General features: G+C 45.1%; 1 long non-coding RNA gene across 1 annotated transcript in view; it reads left to right on the top strand.

Annotated features, from left to right (window-relative positions):
• The first annotated feature begins 1,164 nt into the window (after positions 1–1,164).
• The window catches only part of LOC137432672 (uncharacterized), a 33,167-nt gene continuing 11,093 nt past the window's right edge, over positions 1,165–23,238 (top strand). The window contains exons 1-3 of the long non-coding RNA XR_010985548.2: positions 1,165–1,203; positions 5,229–5,345; positions 21,919–22,103. This is a non-coding gene — a long non-coding RNA (uncharacterized LOC137432672). The remainder of the gene's footprint in view (positions 1,204–5,228; positions 5,346–21,918; positions 22,104–23,238) is intronic.

Genomic DNA, 23,238 nt, shown 5'->3' with positions numbered 1-23,238 from the left:
GACAATGTGCTAAGTTTCAAATTTTTCCATTCAGCAGTTTCCGAGAAATGTTTTTCTTTGTTTGCATTTAATCCAAGATGGCTGCCTTACCACGTGACCTATGACATCACAATAATAAAAACATTCTACATGGGTGTCGCTACTACCCTGAAAGTTTCGTCTCAATTGGACATATGGTTGCTGAGAAAAAGGAGGTTTAGCCGGTACGGACAGACGGACGGACGGACAACCCAAAGACATAAAGCCTCCTGCCACCTTTGTAATTGAAGCCAATACCGAGCAACTGACTGGGCAGACGAAGTATTTCAGAAAGGAGACGTTGGTGAGGTTGCCCATGTTGTTCGTCTGTTGGAAAGAGTTTTGCAATCGCGTGCGTCTGTGTGTGCATGTGATATAATTGTGAGAAACAGAAAAGGAAAAATCGATATGTGTGTTTGTGCGTATGTAAGTTATTGTTGTTGGCTACTATCTCCACGCGAGAGGTGTGTGTGTGTGTGTGTATGTGTGTGCAAGTTGCTGCTGCTTTTTCCAGGACCATAATTTTTTTTTTACCATTTGAGCTTTTGTCATCAAATTGTCAACAAACTTCTATCATGAGAATATGACACTAATGAATAAATTTTACATTTCCTTTTTAGCTGTCGTTTTTGTCAAGTTTAATTTTGTGTACAAAGTGGACGCAGACGGGCTTTACATTTTGAGATGTCTTTTAATGTTCTGATTGGGTTGATTCTGCCTTTGAAACTAGCACATCGAGAGTGGATCAAGGAGAGAAACGCTGGTGAAATTGCTGTTATTGCTTTGCTATTCCACTCATCTTTTCTCTTGCTATTCTCTTTTGGCCTTAGACCTGGACGTTACTCTTTCTGATACAGCAATGGATAGATTCCTTGAACCACAAGTGAGTTTAGAGCTATCTCTGGATATCTCGCAAGCCTTTGACCTTGTCTGGCATCCAGCCTTGATTTCTTAAGTTGTTTTCTTTTTGTATTCAGAATAGTGGTTTCATATCCTCTATGGACAGATACATCAGGTAGGCATTCATGGTGTCCTTTCCTATGATCCTTCCTTTCAGGCTGGGGTTCCACATGGTGGCGTCTTGGGACCAAAGTTATTAGCCCCTGTTGGACTTAGTCCAAAACGGGGACTTATGGATTGGGTCTTGTTCGTCCATGCATGCATCTGCAACCATATCTCAGACAAGTATGGACCGATTTTGTTCATACTTGCCATAAAGACAATACATGATGGTATAGTCACGTGAAAAAGTAAGTACACCCCATGTAAAGTTTTGACTTTTTCAACATATTTCAACACAAAACTATTTGATCTTCATTTCAACAATATTGATAGATAAAGGTGATATAATATAACAAATATCATGAAACATTTACATTTTGTAGTCCATTGTATAATTTAAATAAACATAAATGACAATTTCGCATGTGATAAAAGTAAGTACACCCCATGTAAAGTTTTTTAAAAATCTTTTCAACATATGTGGACATATCAATATTTGATCTTCATTGAAACAGTATCTATAGATAAAGGTGATCTAATTGAACAACAAAACAATGAAAAATTGACTTTGCAATAATTTATTCAACAAAAAATGGTTGCACCTTATGCACAATTGCATGCACAGCTCGTTTCAAATCCCCCCACAACATCTCGATGGGATTTAGATCCAGGCTTTGACTTGGCCATTCCAGAACCCTCCATTTCTTTCTTTTCAGCCATTCCTTGGTGGATTTACTGGTATGTTTAGGGTCATTGTCATGCTGCAAGGTCCACCTTCGGTTGAGCTTCAACTTTCCGATAGATGGCCTCACATTATCCTCAAGCACCCTCTGGTACAATGAAGAATTCATAGTGGATTCTATGAAGGTGAGCTGCCCCAAACCATAATATTTCCACCACCATGCTTTACAGTTGGTATCAGGTTCTTGTGGTCAAATGCTGTCTTTGGTTTTCGCCAAACATGTCTTCTGGTACTGTGGCCAAATAGCTCTACCTTTGACTCATCTGTCCAGAGCACATTGTTCCAGAAGTGCTGGTCTTTGCCTTGGTGTTCATTGGCAAACTTTAGTCTTGCCCTGATGTTCTTTCTGGACAGCAAAGGTTTCCTCCTGGCACCCTCCCATGTAGATCAAATTTGTGCAGCCTCTTCCTAATGGTAGACACGTGCACTTTGACATCAACAGTGGCAAGAGCTACCTGTAGGTTCCATGATGACATTCTGGGGTTCTTAGAGACTTCTTTCAGCATCTTGCGGTCTGCTCTCGGGCTGAACTTGCTGGGGCGGCCTGGCCTGAACAAGTTGGCAGTTGTTTGGAATCTTCTCCACTTGTAGATGATCTTCCGGACAGTCGAATGATTGATTTCAAATTGTTTGGAGATCTTTTTAAATCCCTTCCCAGACTCGTAGGCATCTATAACCTTCTTTCTGAAGGCCTCGGAGAGCTCTTTTGATCTAGGCATGGTGACGCCGCACACTTCAACAACAAAGAGCAAACCAAACTAAATGTCTGAGGTTTAAATAAGACAGGTTCCTCCACGATCCTCTCTAACGATGTTCTAATCATTTGCACCTGAGCTGGTGCACCTGATTCTAATTTTAGGTTTTTGAAGTAGTGATAAATGTAGGGGTGTACTTACTTTTTCCACATGCGAAATTTGCATTTATGTTTATTTAAATTATACAATGGACTACAAAATGTAAATGTTTCATGATATTTGTTATATTATATCACCCTTATCTATCAATATTGTTGAAATGAAGATAAAATATCTGTATGTTGAAATATGTTGAAAAAGTCAAAACTTTACATGGGGTGTACTTACTTTTTCATGAGACTGTACATATGCACATCATTTTGTTTCACGATGCGATTAAAGATGGCCGACTGGTGGCCATTTTAGTTGCACAAACCAACCATTTCTCAGGCATGCATTTACTGATTTTGTTAAAACCTGGCACACAAATAACGAATGATGGCTTACATATGCACGCCATTTATTTTTGAGATCAGATTCAAGATGGCCGCCTAGCGGCCTTTAACTCTGGACATCACAATTTCTAAAACCATAGAGGCTATGACATTTTATGTCTTTTTCTCCTTGTTTATTATTGATTCATATCAATAATTTGATTGGATTGGAAACAAACTCTAAAATATTTCTGATAATTCCACCCTGTGCAGAATGGTGCACTACTGTTGTGAAAGGCCAGCTCCTTTACAATAGTATTACTGTCGACAGAATTGTGCGAGAAAAGCTGCTGGTACATTACGTGGAATGTGACATTCAATGCTGAAAAGTCGCATACTCTCAAAGTCAGTCACATGACCTTTTGGCCTATGCTGATCTCAAAAATAGTTGGTGGTTGAATTCAATACGCCGATGTGAAAATCCCATTCAAATTTCAAGTCAATTGGCTGAAAATTGAGGATTTTAGAAATTCAATAAAAAGTGGTTGGCCTTTGGCCTATGTTGACCGTATGACCTATGTTGATCTCAAAAATAGATGGTGGTTGAATTCAGTTAGCTGATATGAAAATCCTATTCAAATTTCAAGTCAATCGGACAAAAATTGAGGATTTCAGAATTTTGAAGAAAAGTGGTTGACCTTTGGCCTATGTTGACCTTGTGACTTATGTTGACCTCAACAAGAGTTGTTGGTTGAATTCAGTTAGCCGATATGTAAATCCTATTCAAATTTCAAGTCAATCGGATGAAAATTGAGGATTTTAGAAATTTGGCCTATGTTGACATTTTGACCTCAAAAATATATAGAATTTTGTCGGACCACAAACTCTACCATTTGGTGAATTTGCATGAAGAACGGTTTTTAAAATTGTGACCTGTAGGCAAGTATAAGTGACCGGACAGACAAACAAACACAAACCGGAGTGATCAACATACTTGTCAAATGTTTTTTTTTTCCCCAAATAACAAACGGACTCAAATGCAATACCCTCTCCTCTGGCGAGGGCAATTAATAGAAGTACCATTTTCTGGAAAAAATTAAAATTTTCCATTTTTGATGCCTATCCTTCTGAAATTAGTCAAAGTACCTTAAATAAATTCTGTGGAATCTTTGGTATTGTAACGGTATTTCATATAAGCCCCCTTACTATATAGGATAGATGGAGGCGTATTATTGTTGTTGGCTTGATTTGTACAATTAGCATCCCCAATTTTTAGTGGTACCTCAGAGTTTCTTTGACCCACACAAGTACGAAACCATCATTTAGATGTTTTCTTTTTCTTCTTGCACTCGCAACATTCCCAATTCCTGAGTTGTATCTCGGAGCCAGCTGGGACTTTCCGAATAACATTTTCCATCAATAATGCGAGTATAAAGTACTTGGGGTTGACATATTTTTTCGACCATGACCTAATTTTAAGGTCATGACCTAATTAAACATTTCTCATCAAAACTCAGCTAAGGTTTGTCTGACCAGAACTCAAATTGCCATCTCTAGATAGCCTAGGGTAGGGCGCATTAACACTTAATTTACATTCTGCCCCTCTGAGTTAAACATCAAGGTCTTACACCGATAGGATTACTAAACCAGAATTTAGGTTTTTTGTCCTTTCTTCTGGCAATGTCCAAGCAGTATCTTAAATCCAGCTGGTACTTTCGGAACGAAATTTTGCAAAAATAATGTGAATACAACGTATGCAGGCTTGACATTACCTTTTTGACCTTGACCTAATTTTTAAGGTCATAACTCAATTATAAACATTTAAACATTTTTCACCATGACTTGAATAAGGTTTGTTTGATTAGAACAAAATTGCCCTCCCAGGTATCAAATATCATCGTCTTGTACCTTAAGTATGAATGGCTCAATATCAGACATGTGTGTGACAATTGCAGAACACACAGCTCGTTGCGAGCCAGTGATGGATGATATGCCTGATATGGGCAAATGAGCGAAATAAACAGCTCCTGTCACCTTTGATTTTTTGAAATCTGTGATGGTCTGGACATGTAAGAATCACATCTGTACCACCACAACTCATACCATTGGACCTGATGAAAACGAGACCGAGCATATTGCATGCTGAGCGCTGCCATTCCTCGGTGATGGAATAGTACCGATGATCAGGCCATTCCTGTACATTGGCTGTCTGGGGGTTACTGTTAACAGGTTTCATTTTCTTGGCTGACTTTCCATCATTGACATTCTGCTGTGAATTGGTGCGTTTGTATTTCCCAGGTGGGTTAGCACTTGAACTGCGAACCTCTTTAGTTGAGATGACCACATCATAATGACTGCCGTGTGTCTCAGGCAGATGGACTTAGGTGCAACAGTATTACCTTCCACATTAAACAGGTAGGCTGCCTCATAAAAGAATGGCTCGTTATGAGCACAGTGCAAACCCTCACCAAAGCCTCCCATTTCTTTTATCTCAAGGCTACATATTGACCTGATATCCTGAAGCAAGACCCCAGCAAACTACTTATGCATCTGAAGGGCCTTGTTTACCATATCTTCGAGCTGCTAGAGATGACACAGCTTTCTTACAAGAGTAACTAGTCATTGTTTTGGATATATTTGGGTGCTTCTTTTTGAAAGCTTTGACGAAAGCTTCAGCATTGCAGACGAGTTTCTTGCTCACCTCAAGAACATACTGATGCTTTGCATAAGGCTTAGGTTCAGCGAGTTCATACCTCCGCCTCATGTCTGCACAACGCTGGGCTCTGTTCTTTGTATGACCTGTCCGAGCACACTTTAGAATAGACTTGGCCTTCTTTAGATAGTGTGCACGACGAGCAGCTAGTTCTATATGTCTGCAAGTACTGTAGTACACAGGACGAACAGCTTTTATTATATTGCTGTGAGCAATGTAGTGTCTTTTAAAAGCACCTTGAGCTCGTCTCTGTGAGCACTATTGTACTCACTACAAGCAGCTTTGAGCTCGTCTCTGTGAGCACTATTGTACTCACTACAAAAAGATTTGAGTTCATATCTGTGAGCACTAGTGTACTCACCACAAGCAGCTTTGAGCTCGTCTCTGTGAGCACTATTGTACTCACTACAAGCAGCTTTGAGCTCGTCTCTGTGAGCACTATTGTACTCACTACAAGCAGCTTTGAGCTCGTCTCTGTGAGCACTATTGTACTCACTACAGGCAGCTTTGAGCTCGTCTCTGCGAGCACTATTGTATATATATATATCTCATATTGAGCACTATTGTATATTGTAACCAGCTCCCTCATCTGCCAGATGTTGCAAACAAAGGAATTACCAAATAAACCACACCAGATCCATATTGCTAAATAAAATACAGTTCCAATAACGAATGAATTATCCTCATCCGGAGTTGGAGCACGAAAGTAATTTACTCCAATGCATTTCCTTCCTAAAATAATCAAGAACTATCAGATAAATCCATCACATCGGGGTGATGGCATGATAGAGATTTGATAGGATAGGAGGGCCATTCAAAAACAATGGCCAAAATCAACAGACTGTTAAACCGAGGTATGCAAACTGCTGTGGGTGGCAAGGGAAGGCTGACGTTTTGGGCGTTATCCCAACGTCGGAGCAAAGGAGGGTTAACAAAGTCAGCGCCTGAAACCACAGCTTCCCTTACATCCCACAGCAGTTCATGGACTGATGTCATTGTTCAACATATACAGTGTGTATCACAAAAAGGTAATCCCAATTCAAGAGGTTAATATGCAAAGGTTATTTATTTTGACAATTTATATGTGGTTTCCTAATTATGAGGAGATCCTCAGCTTTCCATTGATACCTTCCATGCATCATTGCTGTCACACATGACCGAGTACATGTTCATTGAAAATGACAAGTTCAAATCGCATTTTTACAAGTTTGGCTAATCGATGCAAGTCAGGATAATTGGTGCAAAATGAACGTCAGATGTGAACTTTTCTCAGTAATGATTGGCCTTTATGCACCCACACCTTCAACATGTCCACCTCCCTTTTCAACACAAAGCTCACAGCGGCGGAGCATGCCCTGAACTGCTCGTCTCACCATAGCCGGGTCATTTTTTTTTTTTTTTTTTTTTTTTTTTTTGTATACAAGATCGAGGCTCGTGAAAGAGCGAACATTAATCACACAGAAAGACAGACACACAAAACAAATAACATCGGGAGCGGTAGACAAGATGGGGAGAGAGGGGGAAGGACACAAACACAACATTTGAGAGCAGGGACCGAGAGACATGGAGACATCGAGAGAACTGTGGGAGGGAGAGGGCTTTGGGGGGAAGGCATGGGAAGGGGGGGGGGGTGGGAGAGGTATAAAACGTATGGACACTGCCAAGACTTCCAGGAAAGAAGTTGGAATTTAAAACAAGGTGGATCTGGGGTGAATTAGTGGGGGTAGAAAAGATCAAGGTTTTGGATGGGGGAAGATAAGAGATGGTGGTGAACAGCTGTTTTGAAGACCTGGAGGGAGGAGTGTGATTGAAGTGAGTATGGGAGTTTGTTCCAGAGGCGGGAGAAAAGAGGAATGAAAGAGTGAAGGTGAGCAGAGAGCCGAGATTTCGGCAGTTTAACCATCAGAGGGTGGCTGGCAGATCTTGTGCGACCTGTAGGAATATTTGGGGGACAGAGCACAGAGAGAGCTGGGGGAGCAAGGCCGGAGAGGAGTCGGTAGAAGACAGAAAGACCACCTACCTGCCTGCGGTGAGTGAGTGAAAGGCCCTCAGAGATAGCTTCATCGTGGGAGATTCCAATGATTCTGAAAGCTTTGGATTCAACAGCGTGAAGCCGAGCCAGGTGTGAGGCAGGAGCGCCAGCCCATAGGGGAGAACAGTATTCCATTGAGCTGCGGATGAAAGCCTTGTATGTGGTGAGTCATTGCGCAAAGCATCCACTTCATGTCGAATACGGCCCTGCAATTCGTCAAGATCACGGGGAGGAGTTACGAACACCTTGTTCTTTAAATGTCCCCAAAGGAAATAATCACATGGTGTGAGGTCAGGTGATCTTGGCGGCCATTCCACTGCATGGTTGAGGGCGATGACTCAGTCTCCAAAGAGTTCCCTCAGTCGATCTCGGACAGCGATAAGACGATGTGCTGGGGCGCCGTCTTGGGCCCACCAGAGATATCTGAAGACACCACAAACCTGTCACTCAAAGTTCTCCTCCAGCTGCGGCAAAACTTCATCATTGATCATCTGCAGATACCTGTTACCACTGACATTCCTTTGAAAGAAAAATGGTCCGATCACCTGACCAATTGGTCCCATCACCAATTCATCATTGATCATCTGCAGATACCTGTTGCCATTGACATTCCTTTGAAAGAAAAATGGTCTGATCACCTGACCACTTCGACAAAGTCCCAACCAAACAGTCCACTTTTGTCGATTCATGTTGGTGTCAAAATTTAATTCCGGGGGTTTTCCTGTCGGTGCATATTCAAGAACATTATGGGCATTGACCTTGCCATCCATGGCGAAAGCAGCTTCGTCGCCGATAACGAGATACCGCAGGAAATTGACATCTGCACTGCAACGTGCTATCAACCATCTGGCAAGCACCAGCCTCCTGGCAAAATCCCCTGGCGTAAGTTGATGCTGGATGTGAATCCGATATAGATGTTGGTGGAGGTCCAGTCTTGTGATTCAGTTGAATGTTGCCAAAGGCAATCCCGTCCCATTTCGTCTTGTGCTGGTATCCCTAGGATGCTCCAAAACTTGCTGCCTTACTGCTGCAATGTTCATTTCCGATCGCCCAGTGCGCCTCCTACCAGAATTCCCCTTGTTGCGGTTGAGGCTAGTGCCATGCTCTTGGTATTTTCTAACATTCGCCCAGATGGTTTTGACTGCTGGAGGCTCCCGTTCTGGGAAACGTTCCCTGAACGCATCACGAGTTAACTGCAAACTTCCAGTTTGGTGAAAGGTTGTAACCACGAAGGTCCGCTGTTCAGTCGTAAGTTGAACCATCTTTTCAATGACTCAGACTGTCTCTAAACCCATACACTGTAGGCCCATCTTAAATACCCATCTTAAACAAATGATGACGCAACCGACGATTACCAGACCAGCATAACAATTTTACATGATCAATTTGGCAGTCGACAAGTAATGCGTCCATTTCAAACTGTCTTGCACCGATTAGCCAAACTTGTAAAAATGCGATTTGAACTTGTCATTTTCAATGAACATGTACTCGGTCATGTGTGACAGCAATGATGCATGAAAGGCATCAATGGAAAGCTGAGGATCTCCTCATAATTGGTAAACCACAAGTAAATTGTCAAACTAAATAACCTTTGCATATTAACCCCTTGAATTGGGATTACCTTCTTCTTTTTTTTTTGATACGCACTGTGTGTGTGTGTATATATATATATATATATATATAATTACGAACCCCAGCGTCAGCCTTCCCCACTTACCAAGGGGGGATTAGTCCCCTCGCTTATATGACTGACCGATGTGGTCCTGGGGGTATGACGTCACGCCCGGTCAGCGCTGGGTAGGGTATTAGGCCCAACCGTCCTATGACCTAAATACCAGCACCTACCGGTACGCAAGGAAATACTCCCCCGCCCACGGTCGCAGCGTAATGGACTAGTTGCGCCGAGCGAAGCGAACTGCACCGTGAGCCGGTTACCAAGACTAACCCGATTGATCGTCGTCGGCCGAATCGCGCCACGGGCCCTCAATGGGGGAAATCACTAAAGCGACCAAATGTGAAGAAGAAGACGAAGGTGGGAAGAACAAATATAATTTATTACTATTTACACACAACTAAAGCAGAAAAGAAATGGAATATGATTTACAAGGCAATGGAAAGAGCAGGAGACATCGTGCAATGATTAGCTTATATATTACACTCTTAATTAAAACCCCAGGACAACGTGAAAGACAGACGAACGATCACACTTATACGGGGAATGCAGGCAGGAATGAATGGCTTGGAGATGGATGGGTTGGAGAGGCAAGGAAGGTTCAGCGGGGACTGGGCACGGTCGGGCCAGAAGGCACCGCCGTCAAAAAGCCGAGCCGCAGTCGTGCGAACTCCCGCGGTTCCCAACTGCGCGGGCGAAGTTCCTTTCTCCGCACTGCTGCGTCGCGCGCTCCTTGCGTTGCCTCGGTCCGTATTTCCTCTGCAGCGCGGCACGTATCTCAGCTGCTTGGACTCATCTGCTCATCTCCAGCGCATCTCTGGTGGGGGCGTCTCCCGCGGGTTATATAAGCCCCACCCTTGGACCTTCGCGAACCTCCCAGATCGTTCTCTCTCCGCCCGCTCAAGCCAAACCCCTTCGTGCTGGGTTGGTTGAGCGGGGCCGACTCACTCCTCCTTTCTGTGATGAGGTGCGGAGACATGCCTTTCTTCTCCAACCGACCGCGTGCTCAATGGAGTCCATTTGCGGCGAAAACCATCCAAACCTGACACTTTGCAGATGGGACCTACTCTTATTTAATTTGGTGCAATGGAGAGTCAAACTAATGGGAAACACAGCCTTAAACTACATAGAATAAGGGAATAACTATTTAAAAGGATATATGGTGCCCTGCGTGTAAGGTTTATGGAATTAACTAAGAGGACGAGCTTCGACCTTTCTTTACATTACGGAGGGTGACATTTCCACAAAACAAAACCATAATTCTCACATTCTTTACACTTTGTCAAATTCGTTACACTGCACCCTCCTTCCTTCAGGCCCGTTCTCGGGCCTATAAAACTTTACTTTTAGTGTGACACATAGGTGTAGTTCCCTCTACAATTAACCTGACCCTGAGTGCGACAATTTTAAAACACAAATAAATATGTCCCGCTACTCCATTGCACCCTATCTAACAGTTTCGCACCCACAGCTAACCGAATTGCGGAATGGTTTTCAAACTATACATTTACGGTGGGGAGCATTATTTACAGTGACGTTATTCCTTATTTACAACGCAACGCAGGACCTGTGATTTTTTTCTTTTTAGGGAAACAAAAAGAAATTCCTGTTGGGAGGGAGGAGACAGCACGCATTGCATCGACGCACCAGTACCATAAACACCAAAAGCACCAAACGCACCAACCAGTGCACAGTCATTACAGTTTGTAATAAACACAAAAAAACAACTGGTGGTGGTCTTCCTCTTCTCTGCTGGGCCGATGTTCTTCCCGATGTCTTCTTTCTTCATGCGGCCTATTTGAACATAAAAAGCACAAAGTGTCCATTTTTTATTTAGGGCCACAGGGGCCAACTAAGGATGGTCCACCTGTTGGGCATAGGTGCCACCTTACCGAGGTCCGCAAGCAAGATTACCTGGCCACTATGGCCGGTCCCCAGCAGAGGTGCCCTGCCCCAGAACCTGGGGTCCATCAAGTGGTACTTGGCCGCAGAACAGCGGTCCATAAAGTGGTACATCAATGCAATGCATGCTGGTTGCGAGAGTCCTGGCACACAAGGTGACCTCTGCATGCTCCCCTCGACGCTCAGTGGCGCACAGTCCTCGGGTGGGAGACAAGGGGGGGGGTGGGGAAGAAGACAGGTGAGCGAGGGGTAGGGTCACAAGGGTACACATCAAACAAGGCAATGCAGGACGAGGTGATTACGGAGAGCGAAGTGAGAAATGCTCGTCCCTACCGTACGCCCCCCACATGTGACCTACACTACCCCCCCTTGCCCCTCCCACGTATTTACAAAAACCTACACATTTACAAATTCGTCACTACTGTCTCGTCTTCCCAATATTTCCCCTATACCAAATTCGTCACCACAATCCCTCTAACCAAAATTTGCCATCACCAATTCATCATCAATCCTCATAAGGAGGGAGAGATGGAACACAAAGCACAATGTCACACCCACGTCATGATGCGTCTCACAATCCAAAGCATTTGCACAATAAAATTAATCAAACCTGGCATGGTGTGGAGTAGCATCACCTCAGGTGAGTGGATGTAGATGGTGCGAGGAGATCTATCTCAATCCTAACTACCTGCTAAATGACATTAATACACTTTACACTACCCGGGGTCTTTCCCTGCCAAACCATTGGCCATCTTACTCCATGCGGTTTTAAGAACCAAATTCCCATTGACCAAACTGTGGTGCTTCCTCAATTTGGGGTCTCACTCCGCCGGTTCAACTCCCTGTGCCCTTGCACAATTTCCGGGCTGAGTCGCGTAGCTCTCCCAGCAGGTCTACCCACCTGCACACCTCCACCACTGCAGTTGCCCTCGAGCTTACCTGCTCCTTGACCTAACCTATCTAACTGGGGAAGGCCCTCCTTGGCGCTTACCCCACCCGGTGCCCTCTCTGGCACTGGGCTACCCGGGTCCGTCCTCCGGATCCTCGGGCCCCATCCACAACAACTCTACCGGCTCCCAGAGCCCACCTGCGGCCTCACGTGGCCGACATCCTAACAGTGGCGGAGTGCTCAACCAACTACACACACTAACAGGCTACACGCCCAGCCATTTCCACGACACTAATGCACCCATTCAACCATCATTCTTCCACCATGCACCACAGATGCCAATATCGAACCACAATTTACCTGTACCCTCTACCTAACTCTTACACTACCCTCCCCGGGTATTCGTGATGGGGGTCCATCCTCCTTTCCCCCATCCACACCCTCGCACCATCCACTCCACTCCAGTTTCCACCATACTCACTCCACGACCATCCATTCCATACTCCATATATTCCACACTCCATGTATTCCACACAACCATTCTCCATACACCTGCAGTTGCACACCTGTGCAATCTCACCTGGTGCCACCTGCACCCTCCTTCCTTCCTGGACCATTTGGTCAACACAGCACACATCACCATCACTCACTCATACACTGCTCCATACACCTGTTCAATTGCACACCTGTGCAATCTCAATCGTTCCTCACTCACTGCTCCATACACTTCCACGCTCAATACATTTTCGATCCTTAAAACCATTGCCTCAGGCACCCAGATTTTCCCATGCTCACACACACATCTCTCCCGAGCATTGCCCCGCAATTCCTCATTTGCTCGATATCAACACTCACTCATACACTTTTCACAATACACTTATGAATACACCTCCAACACTCACACGGCATCATCTGATCTAACTACTCCCGTCTGGAACTTGCGCTTCCCAGTCGCCCCTTTAAACTATTGCGCTCCCTCGTCATTATTATCCAACTACCCTCTCTAAGTCCCCACTACTTGTCCAAAGTCGCTACCTAACCTTACCGTTACCTCTGCTCATCTTCTCTAGATCCCTATCATTATCCTAACCCTCCCGGGCTAGTTTTCACTGCCAACCCCATAACTCGTGCTCCTTTGCCCCCTTTGTGAGGGATGGCAGAGTTGCCATCCCACCACATCAGGCATCTCTCACTACCAATTTTGCTCACCAAATTCCAGCCAATTAAAAATTTACCAATCGCTCTACCAATCATTTGCCAATCATCAATCTGCCAATCCTTTGCCAATCATCAAATTTTGCTTTTCAATTTCGGGTCCAAAACACTATCATCATTACACGTCTACTCACTTGAGCCTCTCGGTGCGCCAATTCATTTCCAAAGCTCGGCTTCGCAAAGCCGAGCAATGAATGCGGGTTGTTTGGTGCCGGCGGTTGGATTCGTCCGGCATTCGGTGCAGGGAAGGGGGCTTACCCGGGCCGAGATCCCACGCACCATCTCGGCACAGAGCCGTCCAATGGCCCGATCTCGCCCTGCCGGAACGCCGTAACAAAAAGGGGTCGCCATTATGACCCCTCCTACCGGGCCGCCCACCCCGTTTAGTGGAGCACGGACGCGGCCGTTCAGAGCAAGGCCCGGCGTGGATCCCGCACGGCGGTTCTTTCAAAACCGCCGCGGTTACGATCCCCGCTGGTCCCCGCTGCACACGAAGCCCGGCACGAACCGAGGGCCCGCTTCGGCTATAAGTCGATCTAACCGCTAACCCGGTTAGCGTCGATGCTCCACTTGCATGCTCACACCCCGCAGCCCGTTTCTTGCTCACACATCCAGCTGTCTCCATGCTCTTTGTCATTGCACCTTCTCTTACACACCCAGGTACACTCATTCCGCTCACAGACTTTGTCACACACCTGACCACCGCACCCCTTTGCACACACTCGTCGTTCGCACACCTCACCAACACACCTCTTCGCGCCCCCTCCTCGGTCACATCCTCTGTGACAACCACAGGTGTGCTCTCCTCCGCACACCCAATCACGTGCCTCACCACTAACTCCAGTGTGCATTCCCATACGCGCTCTACCATTCCAGGTGTGCATCCTTCCATTCCAGGTGTACATTCCCTCTCACCTGCCACAACCAACTCACGCTCCGTGTCACTCTCACTACTCTTACCACCACACTCAGTCGCGCATTCACCCTTACTCTTGACAGCGCACTCTGTACCCATACACTCCTTTGTTACACACCTTTCTCATGCACACTCTCCCGTTACACCCTCCGTAACACTCAACACAGGTGTGCACTCTCTCGTTACATCCTCTGTAACACTCCCCATCCCGCGCTTCCATGTTCCCCCTCGCACACGCGCTATGACCAACTCACTCTTGACAGCACACTCACTCCTCGGCGCGCACTTTTTCCTCACACACCCCATAGTCGGACATTCTCGCACACCTCCTCTGTCCATACACTCCGTACCTGTCGCACACTTCACTAGCGGCCTCTCACGAACACCCGGTTCCAAACCAACCCCCATGCCGACTGAATCTCCCCTCACACCATATACATTTCCGCGTATGTCGCCACTCACCTCGGCACCTTGGCACCTCGTCTCCGCACCTCCTCCGCCACCTGCAAACACTTTATTTGGTTAGCGAGCACACCATCACGATTTGAGCACCGACCTTGTACATATTCCATCACCTCCTCCTTTATCTCCCTCTTAGTTTCCCTCCGTCTCTTCTTAATTTCACTCACCCCCTCTTCCACTTCCTCTAATTTTTGCTTCACCTCTTTTATTTACTGGTGCGTCTCCTCAATTTCGTCCTCTAATGCCACCTTGACCGTTTCTATGTGCGTCCTCACCTCCCGGTCCTTTGTCTCCATTGCCTCTGTCACCTCGTCCAACCTTGTTGTTAGTCCCTCATGTACCGTCTGACACTCCTTCTTAATGACGGCTATGTCCCTCTTTATCTCCTTCTGTGTCGCCTTCAACCCCTCGATCACAGCCGTATTCTTTTGTACCTGATCCTTCAACTCCCTTTGTCCCACTGTCAGCTGTCCCACCCCCTGCGTCAACTCCTCTATGCCACCTTGTAACTTTGCCGTCCCATTTCTCACCTCTTTCTTTCTCCATATGCTTCTCACCTCGCTTTACCTCCTCGCGTACCCCCGAGACCTCCTCGCTTACACCTGGTCTTATTTCCTCCCCCATCTCCTCCATTTCTTTAGTAGATGCCACCTTCATCTGTCCCAATTCATTCCTCTGAGCATCCAATTTAGTGTCTAACCCGATTTTCACCTCCTCTATCTGCTCTCCCATTTGTTTAATTTCCCGGGCGGATTGCTCCCCTATTGCCCGCAATTTGTCTTCCATCCTATTTTCTAGCCCCGCTAACCCATTCTTCACCCCTTTTATCCCGTTGTCTAACCCCTCAAATTTACTGTCCAACCCCTCAAATTTATTGTTCAACCCCTTAAAATTATTGTCTAACCCCTCAAATTTATTGTCCATACGTTCACTGGTACCTCTTGCTTCGTCCCTCATTTGGCCTCCCATCCTGTTTTCCATCCCTTTGAAATTATCGTCAGTTTTTACCATAAAGGCCATCATCTGTTTCATAAACAGGTCCAAATTCATTGGCATCTCGGGCTCAGCTGCCGCAACCACGTGCGAAGCGCCGCCATTTTGTGTCCCTTCAACCACGTGCGTGAGGGCGCCATTTTGTGTCCATACAACCACGTGCGTGAGGGCGCCATTTTGTGTGCCTGATCCCCCCACAACCACATTACCATTGCTCTCCTCCTCCATTTCCCCCATATACATTGCCTCGAGGTCCTGGGACGATTCTACCCCCCATTCTAACTCACCCACCTGCATCCGATCGCCTTGATTGTCCATGGCACGACTCAATTTTGGATGTTAAACAAAATTTCGGCCGCTCGTAATTTTGAGTGCGTTAAGCGCGCTTCGGGTTCGAACCTCGCTCCTGACACCAATTGTTACGGACCCCAGCATCGGCCTTCCCCACTTACCAAGGGGGAATTAGTCCCCTCGCTTATATGACTGACCAACGAGGTCCTGGGGGTATGACGTCACGCCCGGTCAGCGCTGGGTAGGGTATTAGGCCCAACCGTCCTATGACCTAAATACCAGCACCGACCGGTACGCAAGGAAATACTCCCCCGCCCACGGTCACAGCGTAATGGACTAGTTGCGCCGAGCGAAGCGAACTGCACCGTGAGCCGGTTACCAAGACTAACCCGATTGATCGTCGTCGGCCGAATCGCGCCACGGGCCCTCAATGGGGGAAATCACTAAAGCGACCGAATGTGAAGAAGAAGACGAAGGTGGGAAGTACAAATATAAATTATTACTATTTACACACAACTAAAGCAGAAAAGAAATGGAATATGATTTACAAGGCAATGGAAAGAGCAGGAGACATCGTGCAATGATTAGCTTATATATTACACTCTTAATTAAAACCCCAGGACAACGTGAAAGACAGACGAACGATCACACTTACATGGGGAATGCAGGCAGGAATGAATGGCTTGGAGATGGATGGGTTGGAGAGGCAAGGAAGGTTCAGCGGGGACTGGGCATGGTCGGGCCAGAAGGCACCGCCGTCAAAGAGCCGAGCCACGGTCGTACGAACTCCCGCGGTTCCCAACTGCGCGGGCGAAGTTCCTTTCTCCGCACTGCTGCGTCGCACGCTCCTTGCGTTGCCTCAGTCCGTATTTCCTCTGCAGCGCGGCACGTATCTCAGCTGCTTGGACTCATCTGCTCATCTCCAGCGCATCTCTGGTGGAGGCGTCTCCCGCGGGTTATATAAGCCCCACCCTTGGACCTTCGCGAACCTCCCAGATCGTTCTCTCTCCGCCCGCTCAAGCCAAACCCCTTCGTGCTGAGTTGGTTGAGCGGGGCCGACTCACTCCTCTTTTCTGTGACGAGGTGTGGACACACGCCTTTCTTCTCCAACCGACCGCGTGCTCAATGGAGTCCATTTGCGGCGAAAACCATCCAAACCTGACACTTTGCAGATGGGACCTACTCTTATTTAATTCGGTGCAATGGAGAGTCAAACTAATGGGAAACACAGCCTTAAACTACACAGAATAAGGGAATAACTATTTAAAAGGATATATGGTGCCCTGTGTGTAGGTTTATGGAATTAACTAAGAGGACGAGCTTCGACCTTTCTTTACATTACGGAGGGTGACATTTCCACAAAACAAAACCATAATTCTCACATTCTTTACACTTTCTCAAATTCGTTACAATATATATATATATAATTATATATATATATATTAGGGTGTTCCACAGATATATGTAATATTTAATACTATTAAAAATCCATGCTCCACAAGGCTGCCGTTGTCCCTATGTTTATAAAGATCATATGAACCAAATGTGAGGTCAATTGGAACTTATTTAGAGGTTGCTCAAAAAATAACATTTTTTATTTGTCCTGTTTTTTTCAGATGGCAGAAACTCGCAGCTCTTCCATAGTTTGGTTGCTGGGCAAGTCTGAAAAGGAAATAATATGTGGGGGACTACCAACCAAAGGACACACATTGCAGAAAATGGTGTACCATCACAGACAAGAACACCATACAGTTCGTGAAAGTGCCAAACTTAGTGTACAAGCTGTGTGTGCATACTGGGAGAAAGCACGAATTCCAGTGCAGAGAGTAGATTCCTGTGAGCACCAACTTTTTGAAGTTGTATGATACCTACAAACTGGTAAAGAAAAATAGAACCAAGACATTCGAAAAGAATAGAGTGAAGGAGCAGATGTTCAAAGATGATCTTCAATCCCTCTTCGATATCTCACCAAATGATGCGCTTGAGAAAATGACGAATGAAGAAGACAAAGCATTCTTATCATGCAGCGTGAGGATCCCTCAAGTTCACGTATGGGATCTGTGGACAACACCCTGGCAGTGAAGGAGAACAGAAAGTGTATCAGGCTTGAGAATGAAGATAAAAGAAAGAAGAAACATGCTGCTGAGACTCTAACAGCAATGCAATCTGTTCCATCAACATCGGCTGTGGTTGATGATGATGGAGTCTGAGATTGAAAGCTCCGATTCAGGGGACAATGAATTCAAACTCCAAAGTCCATCTTCTACCAAACAGGCGAAAAAGGCTCCCATCAAGGTGATCACTCCAGCAATAGTGGCAACTCTCGACAGAGTAAATCTCTCAGATCGGCGTGCTATGTTTGTGGCCAGTGCTTTTGCACAATCTCTTGGTCATACCATTGAAGACATTTCTCTGTCACACAGTGGAATTCGTCATGCTCGAATTCGTGGAAGGGAAATAATGGCCACTGAAGAAAAGGCAAATTTCGCATGTAATAGCCCACTCCTACTACACTGGGATGGGAAACTGCTCCCTGATTATACTGACAATCACAAAGATTCTGTTGATCGAGTAGCGATACTTGTAACAGGTATGAATACTGAGAAGTTGCTTGGAGTCCCAAAAATTCCCCAAGGCACTGGTGTACACAAGCAAATGCATGCATACTTCTTGAGGAGTGGAATGTCAAACAGTTGGTGAAAGGCATAGTGTTTGACGCCACTGCATCCAACACAGGGCTGAGAAACGGAGCATGTACCCTCATTGAAGCAGCTTTGGATGCTAAGCTTGTCTGGATTGCATGTCGTTATCATGTGTTTGAAGTAATGCTCTGATGTTACAACTAAAGTCATAGGACCCACTAGCAGACCTGAAATCAGACTGTTCAAGAGGTTTCAGAAAGTGTCCTTATATTGACAAGAAGAGGTTCCAAGTAGGAGAAGATAAAATGTTTTCCGATAACCTTGTTGAACGTCAGAATATGATACATTTTTATGCAGCTGCACTCGAAGAACAACACCCACGTGATAACTATGAAGAACTTCTGAGACTACGCCATACATTTCTGGGTGCATGTGAGGCCAGAGAGGTGAAATTCCGTGCCCCAGGAGCTATGCATAATGCCCGCTGGATGATGAAAGCCATATATGCTCTCAAGATGGTTCTCTTCAAAGACCAAATAAAGCTAACATCACGTGAATTGAAGGGAATCACACAGATTGCTCTTTTTGTTGCACTTGTGTATGCGAGATTCTGGCATGAGGCACCGCTACCCACAAAGGCACCTCTCAATGATTTGCTTCTTCTTTCAACCCTTGATTCTTACCCAGATATTGTTGTCTGTGAAACTGCTGTCAAAGCATTCACTAGTCACCTCTAGTATTAGTCAGAACACCTTGCTGCATTAGCTCTTTTTGATAGCAGGGTGGATGATGAGACAAAGGCAAAGATGGTGAAGAACTTCAAGCGGGCTCCAAAGCCAAACAATCTTCATAGGATAGATGCTAAAGCCTTCAGGCTTTCTGACTCAGTGGACACCTTCATCACAAGTCGATCTCTTGAATTATTTGGTGTTGTCATCTCAGAGTCTGACAAAGAAGTATCTCTGAGTTTTCTGGAAAAGGAGCCATACGTCTGGAACACAGACAACTCATACCAAGAGCTTGAGAAGAAGATACGCAGCATGAAGGTTATCAATGACTGTGCTGAGCGAGGTGTTGCTCTCATCCAAACTTTCCATGACACTCTGACCAAGAATGAAGAGCAGAAGCAATTTGTGTTGAGAGTTGTGAAACTTCATCGTGAAAACTTTCCAGTGTCAACCAAAGCCATCTTGTCAAAGAAGTAGGCAATGTTTTGAAACACAAGTTTCTGAAAACAATGTTACGTAGAAAATCATTCAAATTATGTGTATTCTGATGTTTACTTTGTTTTAATTGTTCTGATAGATTTGTTTTATCGTCTCTGATAGATATTTTATATTTTCTGATGGATGATTTATTTTTTCCGATAAATGATTTATTGTCAAATTAATACATGAATGTTTAATCTACTGTTTTGTTTTTAATCTTAATTTGACGATATGAATGAACATTGAACAATGAACAATTGAACATACATGTACATTGTACAATGTACATTGTACATAATTATTTATTAGTTTACAAACAAACAACAACAATAACAATCTATATAATAATACCGTAAGGACTCGACTTTGTTATCCCTTTTACGCCGCACCCAGTGACCCGATGCCCACGGCACTAATGGATTTACGATCTACGAACCGCACTTTGTTTATCACGTACAGCCATACTCGAAAAATCTGAATTAGCCGACGTTGGGGCCCAAAAGCATCCGATTAACTGCCGATACGACGCCATCTTACGACGCCGTCGTATTGGCGTCTGCTGGGCGAAGGCGAAGCGAGCCGTCCGCTCATTGGACAGTCGAGTGGTGTGAACATGGGTGGTGTAAACCAAATGGTCTTTTTATTCCCTTGAACATTTTAAATTAGGATATATAAGGAAACGTCTTTATCGTCATTTTAATAAAGTTAAATGGAGTGACGTTGCGATACTCGGGGTGCGTTGCATAAATCCTCGTAACTCAGAGAGGTGTAGCAGGTGGCGAGACGTAAGGAAGCTTAAAGATAACGAGCTGAAACAGACGAACGATATGTCAATCCCTTTCTACACCGAACGGCAATAAAAGTATGAGAGCGGGAAGGCATGGCCTGAGCACTTCGAGCAGAGAGGACTGATTGGACTTAACTTAAAGAGAAAAAATTGGAGCTTAACGGAAGAAGAAGATCCCATGAGCGTTCCCCTATGCCATCCATAATGGTACTCTATCCATACACCACATCCTCCCTTCCGTGGATGTTCCATGGGTTTCGGCTAGTAATAAATAATGAGTAATTGAAAATAGATAATTATCTTTGAATTGATGTATGATGCTAAAAATTCTGTATCTTATTATTCATTAAAATTTGTCAACATTTTTAGCAACCTCTAAATATTGTCCAATCAAGCTCAAATTTTCACCACAAACTACTTTCTTCAATAGGAATAGGGGCAGGCTTGTGGAGAAATGAAAATCCAATCTTCAAATTTTCGCCGTTTCGCCAAATTCGGAACACACACACACACACACACACACACACACACACACACACACACACACACACACACACACACACACACACACACACACACACACACACACACACACACACACACACACACACACACACACACACACACACACACACACACACACACGTCCAGAAACTCTGGGCACATTTTGAAGAATGATACCTGCAACAAACGACCCTGGTGTTGGGCTAGCGGCTAGGGTGCCGGCTTAGGATCCTAGGATCCTGGGTTCGAATCCCGGTCAATCGCTGAATTAACGCCAGGGGGGTTGACTCAGCCTGTTCATCCTTCCGAGGTCGGCTAATTGAGTACCAGTTCACTGGTAATTCCCTGCTTGTCGTTAAAGGCAGCAAAAAGGGTTGGCGTCAGGAAGGGCATCCGGCCGTAAAACATTGCTTCAAAAAGGGGACCGAAAAACAACAACAACCACAGTTCCCGAAAAAGGCCAACCCCCGCTTGTGGGGAAAAATGGCCTCTAAAGGTGTTTTTTTTGTTTTTTTTTAATACCTGCAACAAACAACTAAGTTTATTGTTGTTCTTTGGTGCAAATCAAAACATGATTACTCGTTAAACAGTCTAGTGCTCTAGTCAATCTAATATACATGAAACAGATGAGTTCAAATGTTTAAACTGCACACTGACACACAGTTCTGCATGTTTCAGTCGTTAAGGCATCAGTCCATTACGGATTAATTGTTTCAAGTCTCTAAGGGTCGTAGGATTCCTCGCATACATTTTGTGTTTCAGGAAACCCCAAAGAAAGAAATCACATGGTGTTAAATCACAAGACTGCGGCGGCCAATCCATTTGTTTGTAAAGTTCAAATCAAGGGCCTGGCGTACACTGGCAGCATAATGAGCAGGCGCACCATCATGCATGAACCACAATTGGTCATCATTGAGTGGAAATACATGCTGCTCCAACATTAGAAGGTAATTTGCAGCATTCAATTTTTCTTCGAAAAATATTGGTCCAACAATGCCTCCAGAAGAAATGCCTGCCTATACAGAGACACTAGCTCGATACTGGACGTTGTGCTCAACAGTAAATTGTGGGTTGTCTACTGCCCATATCACGCTGTTACGACAATTCGCAAAACCAGATAAAGTAAACTTGGATTCATCTGACCACAAGATCCTGTTCTGCAAATTATTGTCCATATCCATTAACCCAAGCATTGTCTCACATGCCTCAACGTGCCTGTCAAAATCATTCTCAGATAGTTGGTGAATTAATCTGGGTATGTATGGTTTCGCATTAAGGTCTTTTAGTATTCTTCGAATCGATGATCGGCTTATGTTGGTGACGTTTGATAAACTACGAGTTGATAATGGTGTTACTGGCGAGTTGTTGTTGAATAACCGCTCTGCTTTCCTCAGTTCGAACAGTACGAGGCCTACCTGGTGACCGTTTTGGAAGAATGCTGCCGGTTTCATCAAACTGCTTGTTTATTCTGCCGATGGTTCTTCTGTCAATTGCGTCGGCGCCACATTCTTTGACGGGTTGTCTGAACTTCAGCCAAATTTCCAGATGCAGAATACAAGTGTACAGCGCAAATTTTCTGTCTCACGATATCTTCCGTCACATTAATGCGTCTAATTCACAATTAACTAAACTAATGCAAAGACAAACGCGTGCAGTACAGTGAGAAAAGCTCACCCCGATCCATATCACGTGATGCACCTCACCCTGTTGCGCATCACGTGATGCCTGTGCGTGTTGAAGCGGTCACATCCAATTACGAGTAATCATGTTTTGTTTTACCTGGTGTTGGTTTAGCGGTTAGGGTGCCGGTTTGGGATCCTAGGATCCTGGGTTTGAATCCTGGCCGATCGCTAAATTAACACCAGGGGGTTTACTCAGCCTGTCATCCTTCCAAGGTCGGCAAATTGAGTACCAGCTTGATGGGATGAATGATCCCGGTGTGTACCCCGGTTTAGAATAGGTACACCATATCCCTGCGCATCGTAAGAGGCGACTATGGGTTGGCGTCAGGAAGGGCATCCGGCCATAAAAACATTGCCTCAAACAGGGAACCATGATTGTCATGGGGCCCGCAAGGCTAAC

Source organism: Myxine glutinosa, chromosome 8 (assembly GCF_964187855.1).
Source record: "Myxine glutinosa chromosome 8, kmMyxGlut1.1, whole genome shotgun sequence".
Taxonomy (NCBI): Eukaryota; Metazoa; Chordata; class Myxini; order Myxiniformes; family Myxinidae; genus Myxine; species Myxine glutinosa.
The sequence above is the reverse complement of the archived record's forward strand: the minus strand, read 5'-3'. Positions and strand labels throughout refer to the sequence as shown.